Source organism: Vulpes vulpes, chromosome 5 (assembly GCF_048418805.1).
Source record: "Vulpes vulpes isolate BD-2025 chromosome 5, VulVul3, whole genome shotgun sequence".
In the NCBI taxonomy this organism is placed as follows: Eukaryota; Metazoa; Chordata; class Mammalia; order Carnivora; family Canidae; genus Vulpes; species Vulpes vulpes.
The window spans coordinates 73,835,807-73,859,605 of NC_132784.1; the positions used below are offsets into that span (position 1 = coordinate 73,835,807).

Sequence of the window (23,799 nt, forward strand, 5' to 3'; positions counted from 1 at the left end):
ACTCAGCATAGTAAAAAAAGAAAAAAAAAAAGGCAGGGAAAAAAAATCCAGGATACAATCCAGGAAGGTTGCAATGGATATTGTTTATGATCTATTTTCTTAAACTGGGGGTGGTAGGACCATGGGTGTTTCTTTTTAAAATTTATAACATAAATAATTTGTTATATTTAAAATATATTAAGTATTACATGAATTTAAAAGTGAAAGGAAAAAAAAGCTCTGCCTCTTGCTAGTAGGAGTTTATAATTTAAAAAGTTACATACTAAAATAATAATAATAAAAAGTTACATACTACAGTGTTCAGGTAGAAGTGTAGGAAGGCAATTTTTTTCCCCCTATCTGGGAGGAGCACTGGGCTGGAAAGAAGAAAATTTACATCCCCAAATCCCTGTTCTACCATTAACTAGTTGTGAAATCTCGGAGAATTCACTGAATCTTTGGTGACTTTAGTGCGGTCATGCATAAAACAAGGAGTTTGTATCAACAGCTCTCCCACCTCTAAAATTTTATGAGACAGTGCTTCACAACCACTATTTATACATGATAAACAGCATGTTTGCAATTCCAAGTTCTCCAGTACTACATTTGCAGCTAATGTTAAATGTTTGGAAAATGCTTCTACTTCAGTGGTAAAATCTCATAGCGCATTGTAGTGATACTCTGAAACCAGTTTGCATACATGTAGGTTCTACCACCATTTGCCTTTTCCAGGTATTCTCTTTTTAATTTTTTTAAGGGGGTGAGGTTTAAGAGAGAAGAGAGCTTTCAGTCACTCTCACCATGGCAGAATAGATTTTCTCCCCAGGCCAAAAAGAAGGGATTCACACAAGCCACTCAAAAAGCACAATCAGGCTCTTATGCCTGTCAAAGAAAGTAATGTGGTAAAAGATGAAAACACTGATTCAAGAAGTCAGAAATATGAATTGTATTTCCTTCTTCAAATACACAGTACAGGGACGCCTGGGGGTGGCTCAGTGGTTGGGCATCTGCCTTCAGCTCAGGCCGTGATCCTGGAGTCCCGGGCTCCCTGCAGGGAGCAGGCTTCTCCCTCTGCAGGTGTCTCTGCCTCTCTCTCTGTGTCTCTCATTAATAAATAAATAAAATCTTAAAAACAAAAAACAAATACACAGTACAGGGAAAGAAAAGTTTCTGAGTCCTCTAGTCACATCTAGACACCATTTGTGGCACCAAGAAGACAGTATCACATTCAGAGCAGGTCTTCTCATGGCCTCTACTCAGGGCACCACACCCAGCTGAACACTCTATTATCCACTATCACTCAAAAGGGATTTAAAAGTTATATATTAAAAGCCCAGGAGAAACAGCTTCACTGGGGAATTCTACCAAACATTTAAAGAATTAACACCAATGCTCCTGAAACTCTTCCAAAAAATTGAAGAGAACATTTCCAAATTCATTCTATGAGGCCAGAATTACCCTGATATGAAAGCCAGACAAAGCCACTGTAAGAAAACTATAGGCCAATATTGCTGATAAATACTGATGCAAAAATCTTCAAAATACTAGCAAAATGAATCCAACAGCACATTAAAAATATTATACACCATGTCCAAGTAAAATTTATTCCTGGAATGCAAGAATGGTTCAACATACCAAAATCAATCAATATAGTACACCATAACTCATTACAAGAACAAAGGACAAAAACCACATGATCATCTCAGTTGATGCAATAAAAAGCATTTGACAAGATTTAACACCCTCAATGATAAAAACACTCAAACTAGAAATATAAGGAAACTGCCTCAACATGATAAAGGCCATTTATGAGAAGCCCACAGCTAACATCATGGTGAATGGCTGAAACTTTTCCTCTAAGATCAGGAACAAAGGGGCACATGGGTGGCTCAGTGGCTCAGTGGCTCAGTGGATAAACGTCTGCCTTTGGCTCAGGTGGTGATCCCAGGGTCCTGGGATCAAGTCCCACATCAGGCTCTCCAAAGGGAGCCTGCTTCTCCCTCTGCCTATGTCTCTGCCTCTCTGTGTCTCTCATGAATAAATAAATAAAATCTTAAAAAAAAAATATCAGGAATAAAGTAAAGGATGGCTGTTCTAGCCATTCCTATTCAATATCATATTGAAAGTTTTAGACAAAAGGAATTAGGCAAGAAAAAGAAAAGGCATCTAAATTATAAAGGAAGATGTAAACCTATCTGTTTGCAGATGACATTTTTTATGTAGAAAACCCTAGAGACTCCACAAAGGAAAATTGTGAGAATAAATATATTCATCAAACTTGCAGAATACAAGATCAACATGCAAAAATCAGTTGTGTTTCTATAAGCTAACCAAAACAATTTGAAAACTAAGAAAACTTCACTTACAATAGCATCAAAAAGAAAGAATCCTTAAAAAAAAAAAACTAAAAAAAAAAAAAAAGGAAGGAAGGAAGGAATGAAGGAAGGAAGGAAGGGGAAAGAAGAAAGAAGAAAAGAAAGAAAGAAAGAAAGAAAGAAAGAAAAGAAAGAAAGAAAGAAAGAAAGAAAAGAAAAGAAAAGAAAAGAAAAGAAAAGAAAAGAAAAGAAAGAGAAGAAAGAAAGAGAATCCTTTTGGTTAGGAATAAACCAAATCCAAAAAAAAAGGAATAAACCAAATCCAGGAGGTGAAACTGATTGCTTCTCAGCCTTTTGGCTAAGATCAAATGCAGGAGGTAAAACTGAAAATTACAAAACAATGCTAAAAGAAATTAAAGAAAACAAATAAATGGAAAGACAACCCATGTCCATGGACTGAAAAATTTAGTAACATGTCCAAACCCCCAACAGCATTTTCTTGCAGAAATAGAAAAGTTCATCTTAAAATTCATATGGAATCTCAAGAGACCCTAAATAGCCAAAACAACTTAGAAAAAGAAAAACGCTGGAGGACTCACATGACCTGATTTCAAAACATATTACAAAGCTACAGTAATCAAAACAGTATGGTACTGGCATGCAGACAAATATACCAATAGAATAAAACAGAAAACCCAAAGATAAACCCTTATATTTAGTATCAAATGATCTTTGACACTAAAAGGGGCCAAGACCACTCAATGGGGGAAAAAAGTCTTCTTATCAAATGGTATTGGGAAAACTGAATATCCACATGCAAAAAAACAAAGTTGGATTCTTATACCATATACAAAAATTAACTCAAAATTACTAAACACCTAAAGAGCTAAAACTGTAACATTCCTAGAAGAAAAACATAAGGGAAAAGCTTCAGGACATTGAAATGGTCAATAATTTCTCAGATATGATGTGCACTCTAAAAAAAAAAAAAAAAAGGAAGAAAAGAAAAGATACAAAAAAAAGAAAGAAAGAAAAGAAAAAAAGATACAAAAAGATACAAAAAAGAAAAGAAAAAAATACAAATCAAAACTACAATGAGATTATCAACTCACACCCATTAGGATTATTACTATATATATATAAAAAAAAAACCTAAAATAAATATTGGCAAGAATGTAGAGAAATAGGAACCCTTGTACACCATTGGTAGGACTATAAAATGCTTTAACTGCTATGGAAAATATGTTGCTCAAAAAATTAAAAACAGAATACCACATTACTGTGTGTCCATCAATCCCACTTCTGAGTGTGTGTATACATCTATGCATATACCTATCCAAAATAATTAAAAGTTGGGTCCTAAGATTTGTACACCCATGTTCAAAGCAGCACTATTCACAATATTCAGAAGCAGCAGCAACACAAATGTCCACTGAAGAATGAATGAATAAACAAAATGTAGTATATACATATAATGGAATACAAGCTTTAAAAAGGAAGGAAATCCTGTTACATGCTACAGTATGTATAAACTTTGAGAACATTAAATGAAATAAACCAGTCACAAAAAGACAAATACTGTATGAGCCACTTATATGCGGCATCTGCACTAGTAAAATTCGTAGAAACAGAAAGTAGAATGATGGTTATCAGAGGCTAGGGGAAAGAGGAAAGAGAATATACAGATTCAGATTTGCAAAATGAGAAAAGTTCTGGAGATCTGTTTCACAACAACGGGAATATACTTAATTTAAAATGACTTAATTAAAAATGGTAAATTTTGCGTGCTGTATATTTTTACCACAGGTTTTAAGAAGTGAAACATTCATCCATTCAACAAAGTGCTCTGTAGCTATTTAATAAAAAAAAAAAAAAAAAAAAAAGATGATGAAGCCTAACGTAAACATTTAAATTTTAATGTGGAAGAAATACATTACTAAGCTTTATTATTTTTTTAAAGATTTATTTATTTATTCATAGAGACAGAGAGAGAGAGACAGAGAGAGAGAGAGAGAGAGAGGGGCAGAGACACAGGCAGAGGGAGAAGCAGGCTCCATGCAGAGGGCCCCACGTGGGACTCGATCCAGGGTCTCCAGGATCACGCCCTTGGCTGCAGGCGGCGCTAAACCGCTGCGCCACCAGGGCTGCCCCATTACTAAGCTTTAAAAAGAAAATTGGAAGACAGTATATGAAGTCTAGTTCATTTTTGTGTTTGGTAAAACTATATACAGGGATGTATATACACATTGGTAGTAGGCTGATAACAACCCCCGAAAACACTAGATTTTAATCCCTAGAACCTGTAAATGTCACTTTATTTGGAAAAAGTATCTTTACAGATGTGATTAAATAAAGGATCTTGTGGGGCAGCCCGGGTGGCTCCGCAGTTTAGCACCGGCTTCAGCCAGGGTGTGATCCTGGAGACCCGGGATCGAGTTCCGTGTCGGGCTCCCTGCATGGAGCCTGCTTCTGTCTCTGCCTATGTCTCTGCCTCTCTCTCTCTCTCTCTCTGTCTCTCATGAATAAATGAATAAAATCTTTGAAAAAAAATTAAGGATCTTGAGATGAGATTATCCTGGATTACATCTGAAAGGGCCCTAAATGCAATCACATATATCCTTCTAACAGAAAGAGGGAAATTTAACACACACAGAGGAAAGCCACCTAAAGGCAGAAAAGAGTAAGATTAGAAGAGGCTGAAGTGATGTGACATAAACTAAAGAATGCCAACAGATACCAGAAGAGGTGAGCAAGGGATTCTCCCCAGAGCCTCTGGAGGAATATGGCTCTGCCTTGGTTTTAACCTTTGTAAGACTGACCTAAATTGTGTTGGACTTCTGGCCTCCAGAGCTGAGAGCGACCAAATTTACGTGGTTTTAAGCCACCATGTTTATGGTAATTTGTTACAGAAGCCATAGAAAACAAAAAACATTGTATATGTTTGAAATCACATGCAAATTTTCTGGAAGGATCCACTGTTTACAACGGCTACTTCTAAGAAGTATGTCTAAGGGGCTGGCTAAAGAACTTTTACTTTTTACTTTAATATCTAGCCATTCTTTTGTTTGTTTGTTTAAGAGTTTATTTATTTGGGATGCCTGGGTGGCTCAGCGGTTAAGCATCTGCCTTCACCCCAGGGCGTGATCCTGGAGACCAGGGATCGAATCCCACGTCGGGCTCCCTACATGGAGCCTGCTTTTCTCCCTCTGCCTGTGTCTCTGCCTCTCTCTCTGTGTGTCTCTCATGAATAAATAAATTTTAAAAATCTTAAAAAAAAAAAAGTTTATTTGAGAGAGAAAGAGCAGGAGTCAGAGCAGAGAGGTAGGGAGACGGACAAGCAGACTCCATGCTGAGGGCAGGGCTTGATCCCATGACCCCAAGATGATGACCTGGGCTGAAGCAAAACCAAGAGTCAGATACTTAACCAACTGAGCCAACCAGGTGCCCTCTTAGCCATTCCTTTATAAAACAAAAAACAAACTTCAGTTTTTTTTTTAACTTTAAAATTCCAGCTTGGAAACTTGAAGCTGGTTTTGTCTATACTTATCCCATAAGCTAAGCCTCACTTCTCTCCCTTAACATTTTTTAGGTACCGTGTCTCCTTTGAAAGAAGGAACAGATCTTCTTTATTACCCCAGCATCTAGCACAGTGCTTCACACTCTAACATAATTCCTAAAATGACACCATTTCATCAAACTATAGAAGTCTTAAATATATAATAAATGTGTTCCTTGAGTTATTTATAAATAAAATTTTGTATGTTGAATGTGTATTCAAATAGGTCAGAAAAATATACATAATAGAATTCTGAAGCAAACCCTTTCTCAAAGTGAGAAATCACTCAGCAACAGATTTTGAAATTTTATGAGTTTTGCCACTGTTTTCTTAGGTACCCATTCATTATTATAAAATCCATTAAGAGACGGTAATTTTAATTTTAGAATCTTTGATTTTGGCAAAGCCATGCAGTAAAATAGTTGTTTGCAATAAATCTGATTGTAAGAAAGCTCTAGTCAAGATTTAATTCAATCTAAACCTGTCATCTTGGGCTCTGGAGTTAGATCTGAGTTCTAAAACATGTTCTGTCACACACTAGCTGAGCCTCAGTTTCATCATCTGTCCAAACAGCACGATCTTCACGTGATTCCTTATTTAATACACACTTCTAGAACATTCACTATGTGCCAGGCACTATTCTAAGCACTTTACATTTATGGACTCATTTAAATTCTTATTACTCTGAAGTGATATAATCATCTTCATTTTACAGACAAGGAAACTGAGGCATAGAGATTAAGCAACTTGCCTAATGTAATTCAACAAATGTAAAAATTAAATGAGATTTTGCCTTATACATGTTACGAATCCCCCTAACATCCACACATTACTCCCCTGCCTCACAAGGACATTTGCTTGTCCAATCATGTGAAGTTTCTCTGTTAGGCACTCAGCTATGGGCTGAGTATAGGTTGTACAATATATTAGCCTAAGGCCAGCTCCCAGAGAAACTGATACAGGCATATCTCACTTTTTTGCACTTTCCAGATACTGTGGTTTTTAGAAATTGAAGGTCTGTGGCAACCCTGCATCAAGCAAGTCTATGGGCACCATTTTTTCCAATAGCATTTACTCGTTTTAATATTTTACTTATTTATTTTTTAAGTAGCTCTATGCCCAATGTGGGGCTCAAACTCACAACCCTGAGATCGAGAGTAGCATGCTCTGGAGTGCTTCACTGGCTCAGTCATTTAAACATCTGCCTTCAGCTCAGGTTGTGATCCTGGGTCCTAGGATCAAGTCCCAAGTCAGGCTTCCTGCTGAGTGGGGAAGCATGCTTCTCCCTCTCCCCCTTAGTCATGCTCTCTCTCACTCTCACTCTCACTCTCTCTCAAATAAAGAAAATCTTTAAAAAAAAAAAAAAAGAAAGAAAGAAAAAGTTTTATGCTCTACTGACTGAGCCAGCCAGGTACCCCATGCTTCTCACTTTAAGTCAAAAGCTGGAAATGACTGAGCTTAGTGTGGAAGGCATGTCCAAAGCCAAGATAAGCTAAAAACCTGACCTCTTACACCAGGTAGCCAAGTTGTGAATGCAAAGGAAAAATTCTTGAAAAAAATTAAGAGTGCTACTCTATTGAATGCACAAATGGTAAGAAAGTGGAAAAGCAGCCTTACTGCTGATATGGAGAAAGTTTTAGTTGTCTGGATAGAAGATCAAACCAGCTACAACATTCTCTTAAGCCAATGCCTAATTGAGAGAAAGACCCAAAGCCTAATTGAGAGCAAGACCCTAAATCTCTTCAATTCTATGAAGGCTGAGAGAGATAAAGCTGCAGAAGAAAATTCTGAAGTTAGCAGAGGTTGGTTTCGTGAGGCTTAAGGAGAATAATCTCCATAACATCAAAGAGCAAAGAGTAGTCGAAAGTGCTGATAGAGAAGCTGCAGCAAGTTATCCATAAGATCTAGCTAAGAAATCAATGAAGGTGGCCTCACTAAACAACAGATTTCCAGATGAAGTCTTCTATTCAAAGAAGATGCCATCTAGGATTTTATAGCTAGAGAGGAGAAATCAATGCCTGGCTTCAAAGTACAAGCTAACTCCTGTTGGGGGCTAATGTAGTAAGTGACTTTAAGTTAAAGCCAATGTATATTTACGATTCTGAAAATACTAGGACGCTAAAGAATCATATGCTAAATCTACTCTGCCTGTGCTTTATAAATCGAACAACAAAGCCTGGATGACAGCACATCTGTTTACAGCACATTTTACTGAATATCTTAAGCCCATTGTTGAGACCTACTGCTCAGAAAAAAATGATTCGTTTTAAAATATTACTGCTCACTGACAATGCACTTAGTCACCCAAGAAGAGCTTTGATGGAGATGTACAAGATTAATGTTGTTTTCATGCCTGCTAAAACAACATTCATTCTGCAGCCCATGGATCAAGGAATAACTTTGACTTTTAAATCTTATTATTTATAAAATACATTCCATAAGACTGTAGCTGCCATAGAGAATCCTCTGATGGACCTGGGCAAAGTAAACTGAAAACCATCTGGAAAGGATTCACTATTCTAAATGCCATTAAGAACATTTATTAAAAAAAAAAATTAGAAAAACAAAAAAAAAATTCATGATTCATAGAAAGAAGCCAAAATATCAATATTAACAGAAGTTGATTCCAACTCTCATGGAGGACTGTGAGGGGTTCAAGACGTCAGTGGAGTTGGGACACCTGGGTGGCTCAGCGGTTTAGCGCCTACCTTCGGTCCCAGGCGTGATCCTGAAGTTCCCAGGATCGAGTCCCACATCAGGCTCCCTGCATGGAGCCTACTTCTCCCTCTGCCTTATGTCTCTGCCTCTGTGTGTGTGTGTGTGTGTGTGTGTGTGTGTGTCTCATGAATAAATAAATAAAAATAAATAAAGACTTCAGTGGGGTAAGTAATTGCAGATGTGGTAGAAATAGCACAAGAGCCAGAATCCAAAGTGGAGCCTGTAGATGTGGCTGAATTACTGCAATCTCATGATAAAACTCTAAGGAATGAGGAATTACTTCTTATAGATGGACAAAGAAAGTGGTTTCTTGATATAGAATCAACTCCTAATGAAGATGCTGTGAAGACTATTGAAATGACAATACGGGATTTGAAATATCACATAAACTTAGCTAATAAAGCAGCAGCAAGGTTTGAAAGGCTGACTCCAATTTTGAAAGAAGTTCTACTGTGGGTAAATGTTATCAAACAACATCACATGCTACAGAGAAAGCATCTGTGAAAGGAAGAATCCATTGATGCAGCAAACTTCACTGGTGTCTTATTTTAACAAATTGTACTAGCCACTCCCATCTTCAGTAACCACCACCTGATCAGTCAGCAGCCATCAACATCAAGGCAAGACCTACCAGGAAAAAGATTACAGACTGCTGAAAACTCAGGTGATGGTTAGCATTATTTTAGCTATATATACAGATTTTTTTTTCTTTTTTCTTTTCTTTCTTTCTTTTTTTTTTTAGATTTTTAAAAGATTTTTTTTTTCGTTTTAAAGGGAGACAGCACATGCACAAGTAGTAGGGGGGTGGGGGAGGGCAGAGGGAGGGGGAAGAAAGGCAGGGGGAGGGGGAGAGAAGAATATCAAGCAGGCTCCACGTCTAAGACAGAGCCTGATACGGGTCTCGATCTCATGACACTGAGATCATGACCTGAGCCAAAATCAAGTCAGATGCTTAACTGACTGAGCCACCCAGGCACTTCACAATATATTGTCATTAAGGTGTGCGTATTGTCATAATGTTATTGCACATTTAACAGACTACAGTGTAGCGTAAACATAACTTTTATATGTGCTAGGAAACCAAAAAATTCATCTGACTCACTTTATTGTGATACTCACTTTATTGCAGTGGTCTGGAACTGAACCTCCAGTATCTCTGAGGTATGCCTGTAATTAGGGCTGAGAACTAAAGGAAATAGGGATTAGCCAGGCAAAGGCATAATGAGTGGAGATAATAGAGAATGTTACAGGCCTGTGTGTGAAAGCCCAAAAGAGCTAAGCAAAAGTAAAGAACAGAACTGTTCTTAGAGAGGAGAAATCAATGCCTGGCTTCAAAGTACAAGCTAACTCCTGTTGGGGGCTAATGTAGTAAGTGACTTTAAGTTAAAGCCAATGTATATTTACGATTCTGAAAATACTAGGACGCTAAAGAATCATATGCTAAATCTACTCTGCCTGTGCTTTATAAATCGAACAACAAAGCCTGGATGACAGCACATCTGTTTACAGCACATTTTACTGAATATCTTAAGCCCATTGTTGAGACCTACTGCTCAGAAAAAAATGATTCGTTTTAAAATATTACTGCTCACTGACAATGAGCAGGGCCATATTATACAAACCCAGTGACTTTATTCAAGGAAGGAGTACTACAGATTGCCTGGCAACTACCAACCACTCAAGAAATGGTAACTATCATTATTGTGTTGTTAATAAGCATCATCCCAGCCATTCAGGGATTTTTTTGTTTTTTAAGGATTTTATTTATTCATGAGAAACACACAAAGAGAGGCAGAGACATAGGCAGAAGGAGAAGCAGGCTCCCTGAAGGGAAGCCCAATGCGGGTCTCAATCCCAGGACACCGGGATCACACCCTCAGCTAATGGCAGACACTCAACCACCGAGCCACCCAGATGTCCCCATTCAGGAATTTTAAAATCAGTTCAGACTTAAACCCATATTTGAGTCCTCTGGTCCAAGAAAGACCTAAATTAGGGTAAAGCTCTTAGGATCAAGAAAGATCAGTCTTTTCTGGTTTAAAACAAGACTTAAAAGTGTTTAAAACAAACACTTTGGGTGTACAGGTAATCTATTCCTTGTTATCCTATAGAAAGTAGTTTTACTATTAATTAAAAAGTAAATGTCATTTATAATACTCAAAGGGATTGTCCATATTTTGTTTGGAATAATCTCCCTTATTAAACATTGTTCAAAATAAGCAGGTAGTCCTCAGAAGTGTAAAAATTGGTTTTGCAGAGATTTCTGATATGAGATTTGGTCTTTACTATCAAATGAAGCAATCATGCTAGTTCTAGACTAGGAGGCTTTCATAAGGCTTTTTTTTTTTTTTTTAAGTTTTTATTTGTAAATAGTCTCCACACCCAACATGGGGCTCAAACTCACAACCCCAAGATCAAGAGAGCCAGTTAGGCATACCTCATAAGACTTTTTTTTTTTTTAAGATTTTATTTATTTATAGACACACACACACACACACAGAGAGAGAGAGAGAGAGAGAGAGAGAGAGAGAGAGGCAGAGACACAGGCAGAGGGAGAAGCAGGCTCCGTGCCAGGAGCCCAACGCAGGACTTGATCCTAGGACTCCAGGATCGCGCCCTGTAGGCGCCAAACCGCTAAGCCACCCAGGGATCCCCAAGACTTTTTTTTTTTTAAGATTCATTTATTCATTTTAGAGAAAGGGAAAAAACAGGCATGAGTGGGAGGGGCAGAGGGAGTGAGAATCCCAAGCAGACTCCACACTGAGCCTGGAGCCCAATATTTGACTGTGCCACCCAAGTGCCTCTCATGAGCCTTTTTTTTTTTTTTTAAAGATTTTATTTATTTATTCATAGAGACACAGAGAGAGAATGAGAGGCAGAGACACAGGAAGAAGGAGAAGCAGGCTCCATGCAAAGAGCCTGACGTGGGACTCGATCCAGGGTCTCCAGGATCACACCCTGGGCTGCAGGCCGCGCTAAACCTCTGCGCCACCAGGGCTGCCTCATGAGCCTTTTTAAAAAAAGAATGTACCGGGCAGCCCGGGTTGCTCAGCAGTTTGGCGCCGCCTTCAGCCCAGGGTGTGATCCTGGAGACCCTGGATTGTCGAGTCCCATGTCAGGCTCCCTGTGTGGAGCCTGCTTCTCCCTCTGCCTGTGTCTCTGCCTCTCTCTCTCTCTCTCTCTCTCTCTCTCTCTCTCTCTGAGTCTCTCGTGAACAAATAAATAAAATCTTAAAAAAGTAAATAAAATAAAAAAGAATGTACCACATTTAATACAAAAAGTGTGGAATAACAGCACTGAAAAAAATTCTTAAAATCTACAAATGAGAGACGTCATGCTACAAATGGATAAGGACATCAAAATGATTTAGAAAATAAACAACTGTGAATAAATAGAAAAATAAAAAATAAAACAAAGCTATTTAGGAAGGAAATAAGATGTTCTAGACAGCCAAAATGGTCAGATAGGAGAGGTCTATACTTGAAACAAACTTATATAACTTTTTCATATAAATCTAAGAAAATACCTAAGCCTCCCAGTGTTCTTAAACAAAATATACTAATAATCATTTAAACCTTTCAGGATAGGGATGCCTGGGTGGCTTAGTGGTTGAGCATCTGTCTGCCTTTGGCTCAGGGCGTGATCCTGGAGTCCTGCAATGGAGTCCCACATAGGGCTCCCTGCAGGGAGCCTGCTCCTCATTTTGCCTATGTCTCTGCCTCCCTATCTCTCATGAATAAATATAATCTTTAAAATAAATAAGTAAATAAAACTTTTCAGAATAATTCACTACTGCCACAAAGACACGAGTGACTCTTGCACCAGATCTAAATGGTTCCAATATGGCTTTTTTGAATTTTAATGTTGTACATTTTGTAGCCTTCCTTCCTCAAACCTTTTGATCAAGCTAACACTTTTTAGTTAGCTTGTCACAGCACTGTTTTTTTAAGTTTTAGCTCTTGAGGGGCACCTGGGTGGCTCAGAAGTTGAACATCTGCCTTTGGCTCAGGTCGTGATGCCAGTCCTGGGATACAGTCCTGCATCGAGCTCCCCACAGCAAGCCTGCGCCTCCCTCTGCCTATGTCTCTGCCTCTCTCTGTGTGTCTCTCACAAATATATAACATCTTTAAAAAAAAAAAAAGTTTTAGCTCTTGATTTAAGGAAGCAAGAAGGTTAAACTGTGCCTAAGAGGGAGTAGGATCCACTTGAGAGAAGCCAATAAAATTTGTGATAACTACTGAACTGGTAGCTTTTTGCCTTTTTTGGTTTACTTCCTGGTAGTTGACTTTCAGATACATAAAAAACTATTTTAAGTCTTATGACTAAAAAAAATGGAAGAAAAAAAAGCATTCATATTAAACAAATGAATTTCAAGAAATTCTATAAATGACTCAATTTTTTCTCATCCTTACAAAAAAGGATCTAAAAATCACTTTAATAACAAATCGCTAAAAAATATAATTAAGAGATTTAAAAAAAGAGATTAAAGAAGTAGGTTTCCTTTTTTTTTTTTTTTTTAAGATTTTATTTATTTATTCATGAGAGACACAGAGAGAGAAAGAGGCAGAGACATAGGCAGAGGGAGACGCAGGCTCCATACAGGAAGCCCCATGCAGGACCCGGACCTGGGCTGTGGGATCACACCCTAAGCCATAGGCAGCCGCTCAACCGCTGAGCCACCCAGGCATCCCAGGAGTCCCAGGTCTCTTAACTCTTAATAAAATATCAAAAATCATGTTTGAAGAGACAAGGTCTAGAGACACAAGGTTACCATGGCTTATCTGACACCATATCGATGCCAAAAACATATGACCATTCCAGCTGAGTCAGAATTTATGCTTTCAATGCATCTCTAAACAAAGATCATATCTCAAGTCAAACAACTGTTACCAGGTCATGGAAAACAATGTTTTCTGTGGCACTTAAAAAGTGTTCATTGAGAGGAAAAGTTAGATCTCAGTAAAAAGCAAGTTACAAAGAGGACATTAGTTTGGGACATAAGCTTCCTCTGAAAGTTGGAAGAGAAATGTATGTATTCATGTTTAGCTTAATATACAAGCAAAAAGATACAGAAACAATTTTATGTATGTGCATATACATGAGTTAGCATACACACATATATTACTTTGCTATGTCCACTGAGAGGGCATAGAAATAATGACATCCCCAGCAATGAGCACATGGGCACCCAGATCTCAGTTTCTATAAATCACTATCCAATAAAAGAAACCAAGGATCCTTGGAGAAATGGCTGATTCTAGGGTTGGGGCAGGGAAAACATAAGATGTATCTGGAGCATCTTGTAGTACTAGAAAGTAAGGAAATGCTGAAAAAGAAAAAAAGGATGGAGACATGTCAAAGGGACACAGGAGCCAACATGAAGATCTCCCAATGGTCAAAGCTAGAACAATTGAGGAAAAAAATAAATAATACAGAATCAGATTATAACTAAGAGTACAAAATAGATACACTGATATTGATAAATGATTGAATAAAGAAACGAATGGGGGAGAAGAGACAAATATTCCTTCCAAAATTCCAAATAATAAAAGTAGATACTCTTCCCTCCAAGTAGTGGTACTTAAGCACCCCCATCCACTTTGAGGGTAGGCTAGAGGTAGGTAGGTAGTGATTCACTTCCAAAAAATTCAATATAGAAAAGTAAAAAAGGTAACCTAACATATTAACATGGCAAACACTACCTTAACCAAGTGATATAGGTCAACATCCATCAGTGATATCATGTCAATGTCACATATCCCCTGATTATGAAATAATAGTATTCTGTGGCGTTCTTTCCTAAAACATCTAACTCTTCTCATTTTTAAATGAGAAAAATATTCGATAAACTCAAAAGGAGGGACATAACACAAAATAACTGCTTAGTGCTCCTCAAAACTGTAAAAGTCATGAAAACAGGAAAGACTGAGGAGCACTCAAAAGACCAGAAAAGGCTAAGAGAGACCAAAACTACATACAGTGGGTTACCCTGGATTAGATCAGAACAGAAAGGAGATATAAAAAGAAAAACTATAGAAATTCAAACAAAATCTGGAGTTAAGCAAAAAGTAATGTATCAGTTACTGGTTTTTCAGTTTTAGATGTTAACAATAGGGGAAACTACGTGAGAGGTATATAGGAATCTGCATGCTTCATTTGCAACTTTTCTGAATATCTAGAAGTATTGGGGTCCCTGGGTGGCCCAGTGGTTTAACGCCTGCCTTTGGCCTGGGGCATGGTCCCGGAGTCCCAGGATCGAGTCCCGCATCAGGCTCCCTGCATGAAGCCTGCTTCTCCCTCTGCCTGTGTCTCTGCCTGTCTCTCTCTCTCTGTCTCTCATGAATAAATAAAATCTTTAAAAAAAAAAAAAAAGTATTATAAAATAAAAAGTTTATTTAAAAAATTCCTCTGAGGGATGCCTGGGTGGGTCAGAGGTTGAGTATCTGCCTTTGGCTCAGAGCAGGATCCTGGAGTCCCTGGATGGAGTACCACATTGGGCTTCCTGCATGGAGCCTGCTTCTCTCTCTGCCTATGTCTCTGCCTCTCTCTCTCTGTGTCATAAATAAATAAATAAATAAATAAACAAACAAACAAATAAATACTTTAAAAAAATAAAAAATTCCTCTGAGGGGCACCTGAGTCACTCAATCGGTTAAGCATCTGCCTTTGGCTCAGGTCATGATATCAGGGTCCTGGGACGGAGCCCCATGAGCCCCACATCGGGCTCCCTGCTCGTGCTCTCTCTCTCAAACAAATAAAATCTTATAAAAAAAAAAAAAAAGAGCTCCCAATGGACAAAGCTGGTACAATCTGAGCAATAAAAGAGTATTGGAATATCACGCAAAGTATAAAATAGATACCCTTAATTCCATACTGATTAAGTAAATACTTGACTAAATTAACAAATGAGGAAAGAGACAAATTTCCCACGCAGAAGAATTCCAAATAAATTATGTAGATACTCTTCCCCAAAGAACAGGGAGCATAACTCTTCATTCCTTAAATGTAAGCAGCACAGTTACTCGTTTCCAAAGAGGACTGTATGGAATGGGGCGGAGGGGGAGGGTAACTATAGTAGAGTACCTGACAAACATTACCTCAGCCAGATGATCAAAGTCAGTATTAGCAGTCAAAAATCATGTTGATAGGATGTATCCTTGATATGTTATGATGAAAATGGCACTTTCTCCTTGCCATCATCCTCCCCAAAACCCATAACCCCAGTCTAACCATGAGAAAAACATAAGATAAATTCCAGTAAAGGGACAACCTAAAATATAGTTGACCAACACCCCTAAAAACTTCCATTGAAAGTTTTTTTTAGTTAAAAAAAAATAACAACACAGTCGCTGTGGTGGCTCAGTTGGTTAGCACCTGACTCTTGACTTCACTCAGCTCAAGATCTCAGGGTCATGATATGGAGTCCCTGGCAGGCTCCAACAGACTCTGCACTGAGCATGGAACCTGCTTAGGATCCTCTCTCCCTCTCTCTCTCTGCTCCCTGCCCATTCACTTGTGTGTGAGCATGCTTGTTTGCACTTGAGCTCTCCTTCTCCCCTCAAAAATAAAATAAAATAAAATAAATAACAATGGGGGGGGCAGGGTGCCGGGCTGGCTCAGTCAGTAGAACATGAAATCTTGATCTCAAGGTTGGGAGTTCAATCCCCACATTGGGTGTGAAGCCTACTTAAAAAATACAATAAAATAAAATCTTAAAAAATAAATAATAACAACAACAAAGGCAGGAGTGAGGAAGCCAAATCTACCTTCTCTCCCACTTGACACAACATAAGACTGCCATTTTTCCAGTTTTCTTTAGTTGAAGACTTTCCAAATTAGAAAGATTGAGATACTGTTCACATCCAAAGACATAGCAACACAGCCAGCTTTAGTTATATACTGTCTTTATCACTTTATCATATAGAGAAGACTACAACAGTTTTGGCCAATTTTGTTCAACAAATATTTTTTGACTATCTATTTGTTCCAAGTATTGTTTGAAGCATTGAGGTAACCTCAAAGACAGAAGAAGAAAAAAAATCTGTGCTCTGCTTTCATTTCTCTGAGGACAACAGATAATGCACAACCAAACAATAAATGACCTATCAGATAGTGATAAATGCTATGAAGTGAAAAAAAAAAAAAAGGAAAGTGAGGCAAAAGTGACCAAGAGGACTACTCTAATTGGGAGCTTAGAAAATGCCTCTTTAAGGAGATGACATTTGAGTTGAGACCTGAGTGGAGCCTGTATACAAAATGAACAGCAAATGTAAAGGCCAAAAAGAATAAGCTTAATGTGCTTGAGGTGTCTCACATAAACAGGCCAGCTGCCCTGATAGGAATGAGATAAGTAACGTATTCTGAACTCCAGAAGTAAAAATACAAAAGTCATTTAAGGATCTCAAACAACCCCAACACTGCCCATCAGGAGTCCATCAATGGTAATTAGATTAAGATCTCAATTTTAGGCTCCCCCAGAGTCTCCCCCAAAGTCACAGCTGTCCAGTAACTACTGTATTTTGAACCACTCCATCTTCCTTCCAAATACCACCATGCCTATCATTCATATTTTTTCATGGCTCTGCTAGAAGTATTTAAAAAGCTGGTGGGGGGCGGGGGAGGCGCCTGGGATGGCTCAAATGGTTAAGTCTCCAACTCTTGGTTTCGGGTTCTGAGATCAAGCCCAGCAACAGGCTCTGCATTCAGTGTGGAATCTGCTTGAGATTCTTTGGGGCCCCTACATGGCTCAGTCAGTTAAGAGTCTGCTTTCAGCTCAAGGTCATGATCCTGGGATCAAGCCCCACATCAGGCTCTCTTCTCAGCAGGGAGCCTGCCTCTCCCTTTCCCTCTGCCTGCCATTCTGCCTACCTGTGCCCTCTGTGTATAAATACACAAAATCTTTTATAAAGAGTAAATAAATAAATAAATAAATAAATAAATAAATAAATAAATAAATAAATAAAATATTTTAAAAAGGAGAGGGGAGGGTATTCTACCCAGAAATTCTCCCTAATGTATGTCATTACTTCATGTAGTACAACCATCGGGTCAAAAGCAAAGGCCCTGGAGAAAGACTAACTTGGGTTCAAATTCAGATTCTACCAGTTGCATGATCTTGAACACGTTGCATAACCTTTCTGAGTTTCCTCATCTGTAAAAAGCTGTGAGGATTAAAAGAGATAAAATGTGGCACCCAGTAACAATTCAATAAATGTTAGCTACTGCTAATAAAAGTATTTGAGTATTTTGTTCAAGGACCAGAGCTGGGCCAGAGGGATTATAGAAAATACAATTTGCTACAGCAAATTGTTTGAGAGATAAAACTGTCAAACTCCCTTAGGTCAGAAGCTTTGTCTTTTTCTGGTTCACTGGTGTATTCCCAGAATCCAGAACAGTGTTTAACACACAGTATGCATCAATCTCAGTATGTGTTGAACAAATCAATGAATGAGATGAATGAGACTCCATTAAGTCAAAGGAGAATAAGAGAGCCTGGCTTTACTTCAAAATAAAGAAAAGTTTTCATTCCACATCAAGATTTTAAACAATATCCTAAGGCCTTGTTAGAGATGTATTTATTATTTCTAATTGCCTCTTCAAAATCTAGAACACTGTTCATAATATTAAGGTACTCAAATTTATTGCAATTAAAAAGCTCTGCTGCTAAAATTGAGCTGTCAGTTGTAGGCCACACTACTGTTCATAATTCAAAGCTGATGATCAAAACGTTAAAAGTAATAAAGAACAAGGTATATGAATTGTGATGGAATACCCTGCTTACCTCTGACTGCTCTCCAGTGAACAGACTTGGAAAACTTGTGTAAAATTTTTTTCTCATGAGTTGACTAAGTTTAATTTATGCCTTATTTATGGCAAAATAAATGGATCTCACCTCCTCTGTATCATTAAATTTTATGAAAACAACATGAGAGTCTGTTCAGTCACTTATGAAAAGCCCAAATCTTTTATTAGACTTCTTAATAAGTTTCCAAAGATTGTTAGCTTAATATATCGGCTCTTTAGGTCAAAGAAGGACTTTTCAGGGTGATGAAAATGGAGACAGAAGTTCACCTCTCTAAAAATGAGTTTTCAATTACTATAATTATGCATAAAATAAGACAGGCAGCATTTCTGGGCCAAGATCTGATGCCTTAGTTCCCCGTGAGAATTAGAGCCAAGCATAAATTTGGGGCAAGTTCTGAAAAAAAAAAAAAAAACCCACTTTACCCTCTATTGATGCTGAATGAAACACTCATTGTTAGGATTCATCAACACGAGTATATTTTCTAACACACAGTAAGCCACTCGGGCAACATCGCTTTCAGCATTTTTCTCTCCCAGAAACAGAACGGGATGCGTTTAAATCCCGACAGTTATCAGGACTGCAGGGTAGCTATCTCAACCGCCTAATAGTGGTAAGGGCTGAAAAAGTAAAAACCGAGTTTACCGAATCATAAAGTAGCAGGGCCTGCTTAGTTAAGCTAACCTACACTGGTGGCTATTGTATAGGTCCTCCAAACCTCCAGAGCTGGAAAGACACCTGAACTCTACTGACACCTTTTGAGAGAGGAAGCCAGGCGCGAGGGCGGCGCGGTGTGATCGGAATTGTTAACACCGCAGCCGGCCGGCGGGGACACAGGTGCGCGGGCAGGCCCCGGCACCGCAGTCCTGGTCACGCTCCGAGACGACCCGGCCCTTCGCCGCCGCGACAGCCCTCCTGGATTCTTATTCACTCATTCATTCATTTGACAATTATGCGAGGGGCACCGTAGCAGGGCCGGCTCGCAGGGCCCCCGCCCGCCCCAGCCCCGGAACACCCACAGCCGCCAGGCGCGGCCCTGCACCGCCCGCATTCCCCTGCCGCCGCCGCCGCCGCCGCCGCCGCCCCGTCGCGGCGCGCTCGGGTCCCCCGGATGCCGGCCTCGGCTGCACGCGAGCGCCCACGCCCCCCGCCCTCCCAGCCGCGGGTCCGCCGGCCTCCGCCCCGCTTCGCCGCCTCAGATCCGCCAGGTTCGTGCGGCGAGGGAGGGGCGCGTCCGCGGAGGCTCCCCCGCCCAGGGCTCAACACCCCTCGGCGCGCGCGACGCCCCGACCCGAGGGCCTGGGTGGGTGGGTCGGGCCCACCGGCCACTCACCTCCGCCGGGTCAGAACCGAGGGGCCTGCTCTAAGCCGTTTGAAACCGCTTGGGCCGCCGCACACCCCGCAGTGTCCTCGTTGTTTATTGGTTCCCGACGGACCGCCCATCGCCCGCTTATTGGTCCGTTTGAAAGGCCTGTGGGCACGCGCCGCCCGCAGCTTTAAAGGGGCCGCGCGCAGCCGTGTTTCCTTCGGAACCGGCGCTGCCTGGTGGGGTGGGATGTGGGGTCCCTGGAGCGAAAGCTGCCGACGACCCCGCACCCCCCCGCACCCCCGAGAGAAGGGCGAAAGCTGTGTGGAGAGCTGTGCATCCCCGGCCATCAGCATGCTTGCTTTTTTAAATTTTGGCCATTCGAGCTACTGTCAACACCTGGCAATTTTTTAAAAAGTCATTTCATTCACCAAATACCGATTGTGTAGCTAAGTACGCGAGGGGAACGAGAGGCAGCTGGGATATCGTGGAAGGAGCAGTGAATGGAGCCAGGATGCTGGATTCTGGTCTTGGACCCGCTCTAAGCAAACCACTTTCCCAGTAAATTATTTGTTTTTTTTTTATATATATAATTTTTATTTATTTATGATAGTCACAGAGAGAGAGAGAGAGGCAGAGACACAGGCGGAGGGAGAAGCAGGCTCCATGCACCGGGAGCCTGATGTGGGATTCGATCCCGGGTCTCCAGGATCGCGCCCTGGGCCAAAGGCAGGCGCCAAACCACTGCGCCACCCAGGGATCCCCCAGTAAATTATTTGTAGCTCAGTTTCCTCAAAATAGGATAACAAGGTTTCTCTTACAAGCCTAGGGTGAGGATTTAATATAACTAATTGGATGTCTAGGAAAGGCCTTTGAACAGTAAGTGTTCTGCAAAAGCCTAATATTCCTGTTTCTCATAGAAATGATAGGCTTGGTTAATGTGATATCCGAAAGTCTTGTTTAGCTCTAAAAAAATCTTTAAGAAAGGTGGGTGGTGCTGGCGCCTGGCAGACTCAGAAGATGGAACTTGCAACTCTTGATCTCAGGATTGTATGTTCCAGACCCAGGTTGGGTGTAGAGATTACATAAAAATAAAATCTTAAAAAAAAAATAAAATAAAATGTGATAACCTCTAGTCCAATAATGCCGCTGTTAGGAATCTGTCCTACAGATCTATGCACGTATGCAAAGAAAAATGTCGAAAGATATTCACTCAGCAATTCTTAAGATATGGGAGAAAAAAACGCCCCACAAACAAAAAAACCCAAACCCTAGAAATTACAATGTCCATTCATAGGGAACTTGTTACATAAATTACAGTATATCCACTCAATAGAACACTATGTAACTGTTAAAAAGAATCTGGTTAATCTGTACGTGCTGGTGTAGAAAAATGCACAAATTTTATTTAATTGAAAAAAGGCAAGTTGCAGAAAAGCATATATGGAATGATTTTATTGTATATGGTTATAAATGCATATGTATTTGTGTGCATGCCTGAAAATGGTTAGAACATTTCTGGAATTTCAAGAAATTATTTAACAAGGAGAGTAGATAGGGAAATGAATTTTTTTGCCTTTGACATGTTAATTTAAATATATATATATGTGTATATATATACCAGGGAGAATATCTAGCAGTGGGAAAAGTAAGAGTAAGGGCACAGAAACAAAGTACAATTACATGTAGGGAATTGAACATGTGAGTTTGATTTTTAAAAGGGGTTCATGTTGGGAAGTAGGATACAAAACTGGCAGAGAAAGGCAGATTCTAGGAGGGTCTTGAATACTAAGGTAAGGAATTTGTACTTTAAATAGGTGATAGGAAGCTATGAAAGGTTTCTGAGGGATCCCTGGGTGGCGCAGCGGTTTAGCGCCTGCCTTTGGCCCAGGGCGCGATCCTGGAGACCCAGGATCGAATCCCACGTCGGGCTCCCGGTGCATGGAGCCTGCTTCTCCCTCTGCCTATGTCTCTGCCTCTCTCTCTCTCTCTCTGTGACTATCATAAATAAATTAAAAAAAAAAAAAAAGGGTTTCTGAGCCAGAGAGTGACAAAATCAGAATTGCACTTTAGGAAAACTAATTAGCTTGATTGTCTAAAATGGGTTACAGTTGGAAGCCCCATTAGGAGTCTGATAGGAGGCGATAGCAGTGGAAATGCTGAGAACAGATTCAAGAAAGGGTGAAGGATTTAGCAACCAACTTGGTACAAAGGTGAGGGTGGGGCCCATTTAGGGAGATGAGTCAAAGAGCATGCTAGGATTTGAGCCTAGGCAGTGATTGATCAAATGGAAGTAGAAAGTCAGGAGAAGCCAGTCTCAAGAGGAAGGCAAGGAATTTAGTCTTAGACCTGTTTACTTTTAGGTACCAATGAGACATTGAAGCATAATTTCTAAGTAGATCTAGGAAACACAGGATGAGGACTGTGAGAAAAGATTAGGACTCAAGTGATACAGGCTTAGGAAGCACCTCCAGAGAGTAGAAAAGATGAAATTGTAGCAGTGGATGAGACCACAAAGTGGGAGAGTGGAGAGTGAAAAGGTGGGGCATGAGGACAGATCCATAGGTTAGGGGAAGGAGAAAAGAACCAAGCAGAGCAAAAAGGTCAGAGTAACCTTTGAGAAATGGGTTAGGTACATACAGAAATAGTCTTCTTCAGTCATTGGTCATTGGCATGTTTATTTTATTTAAATATTATGGAAAATAAATTGAAGATTACATTTATAAGGAGAGTGTGATGGTAAACTGGAATTTGCTCTATAAAGGATGTATGGAGTCTGGATCCTGGAGAGCTTTGGAACAAAATGGCAAATCCCTTTTTGTCTTATATGGTTTATGTAGCCCTACTAGAAGGTGGGCATTAGATGTCTGATTTCATTCTTTTATTTGTTCATTCATTCAACAAATATTTATTGAGCACCTAATATGTGCAGGGACTGTTCTAGGCACTTGGGATAACCAGTGCACCACACACACACACACACACACACACTCAAATCCCTCTCTTATGGCACTCACATTATACTGAAAAAAGCATAGACAATCAACACATAAATAAATTATATGGTATGTAATTAGATAATGTGTGCAATGTGAAAAGAAAAAACTCAGTAAAAGGGATTGGGAAGTAGAGTTAGACATTAATTTTATAAAGGATGATCAGAGTAGGTTTCATTAAGAAGTTTACCTTTAAGCAAATGCTAGGTGAAGGAGTTAGCTATGAGTTTATCTACAGGAAGTGCCAGCCAGGGGGACCCGCTATGCAGAGACTCTAAATTGGGAGCATGCCTCTCAGGTTAGAGAAACAGGGAGGCCAGTATAGCTGAAGCAGAGTAGTTGGCAGTAGGAGGATAGTAGGAAATGAGGTCCGATAGATAATGGAGGGCAAGGAGTGGCAGATCCTGTAGGGCCTTGTAGAAACCTAACATAATACCTTTGATCCATAGTAAGTGTTCAATAAATGTTCAGCCAGTCATCTTTTGCAGTCCATGATTATCACCAAATAGCTTTTATCTATGTATTATCAGAGTGACATGTGCTTACTTTATTCCAAGGACCTTTCAGTAGTTCTACATAAGGAAAGTATTAATGGGACAATGAAACCCTTCTACGCATTAGAGATCAAGGTGAATACACTATTATTGCAAGTGGAAGCAGTAAACAAATGTCAAACATTGTGTTTGCTGAATAACTGTGCTGAGCATTTCTGAAAAGCATGCTAGGGTGGGGACAGTGCTCATTCCATGATAATCACAAATGGCATTCTGGGAGAGAAAGCTCTGCAATGGGACATGGATCCATATTTCCAGTCTAAGAGGAGCAGCTTCAGTGATTAGCTTCCTCTCAACACTCGGTCCAGGTACCTCGTGCATTATTCCCTGGAGAAAGCAGTGGTGACATTAACACAGGCCTCAAATGGCTGTGGGTTTTTGTGCCTTTACTGGCCTCCCAGCTTCTTCCATATTGTACTGGTTGCATTTAATAGGTGATTGAATGAAAGAATGAATAACCCCTTTCTCATAATCCATTCTCCCACAGCCCCCCAAATGCAGGCTGTTCAAGAACTCTGACCACAGAAGCATCAGCTCCACCAAAGAGGAAGGAGGCAGAGGGAGAGATAGGGG

General features: G+C 39.8%; 1 protein-coding gene across 7 annotated transcripts in view; it reads right to left on the reverse strand.

Moving 5' to 3' along the window:
• CKAP5 (cytoskeleton associated protein 5) overlaps window positions 1-19,818 on the reverse strand; it is a 107,019-nt gene extending 87,201 nt beyond the window's left edge. For 3 of the 7 annotated variants that reach the window (XM_026004066.2, XM_026004065.2, XM_026004064.2), the window contains exon 1: window positions 19,704-19,807. The gene's annotated coding sequence lies outside the window, so the exon portion shown is untranslated. Of the gene's footprint in view, window positions 1-9,687; window positions 9,752-19,703 lie in introns of those variants that run through there. The other 4 variants (XM_072760364.1, XM_072760361.1, XM_072760355.1 and 1 more) reach the window with 2 other exon arrangements.
• Between the last annotated feature and the right edge of the window lie 3,981 nt (window positions 19,819-23,799).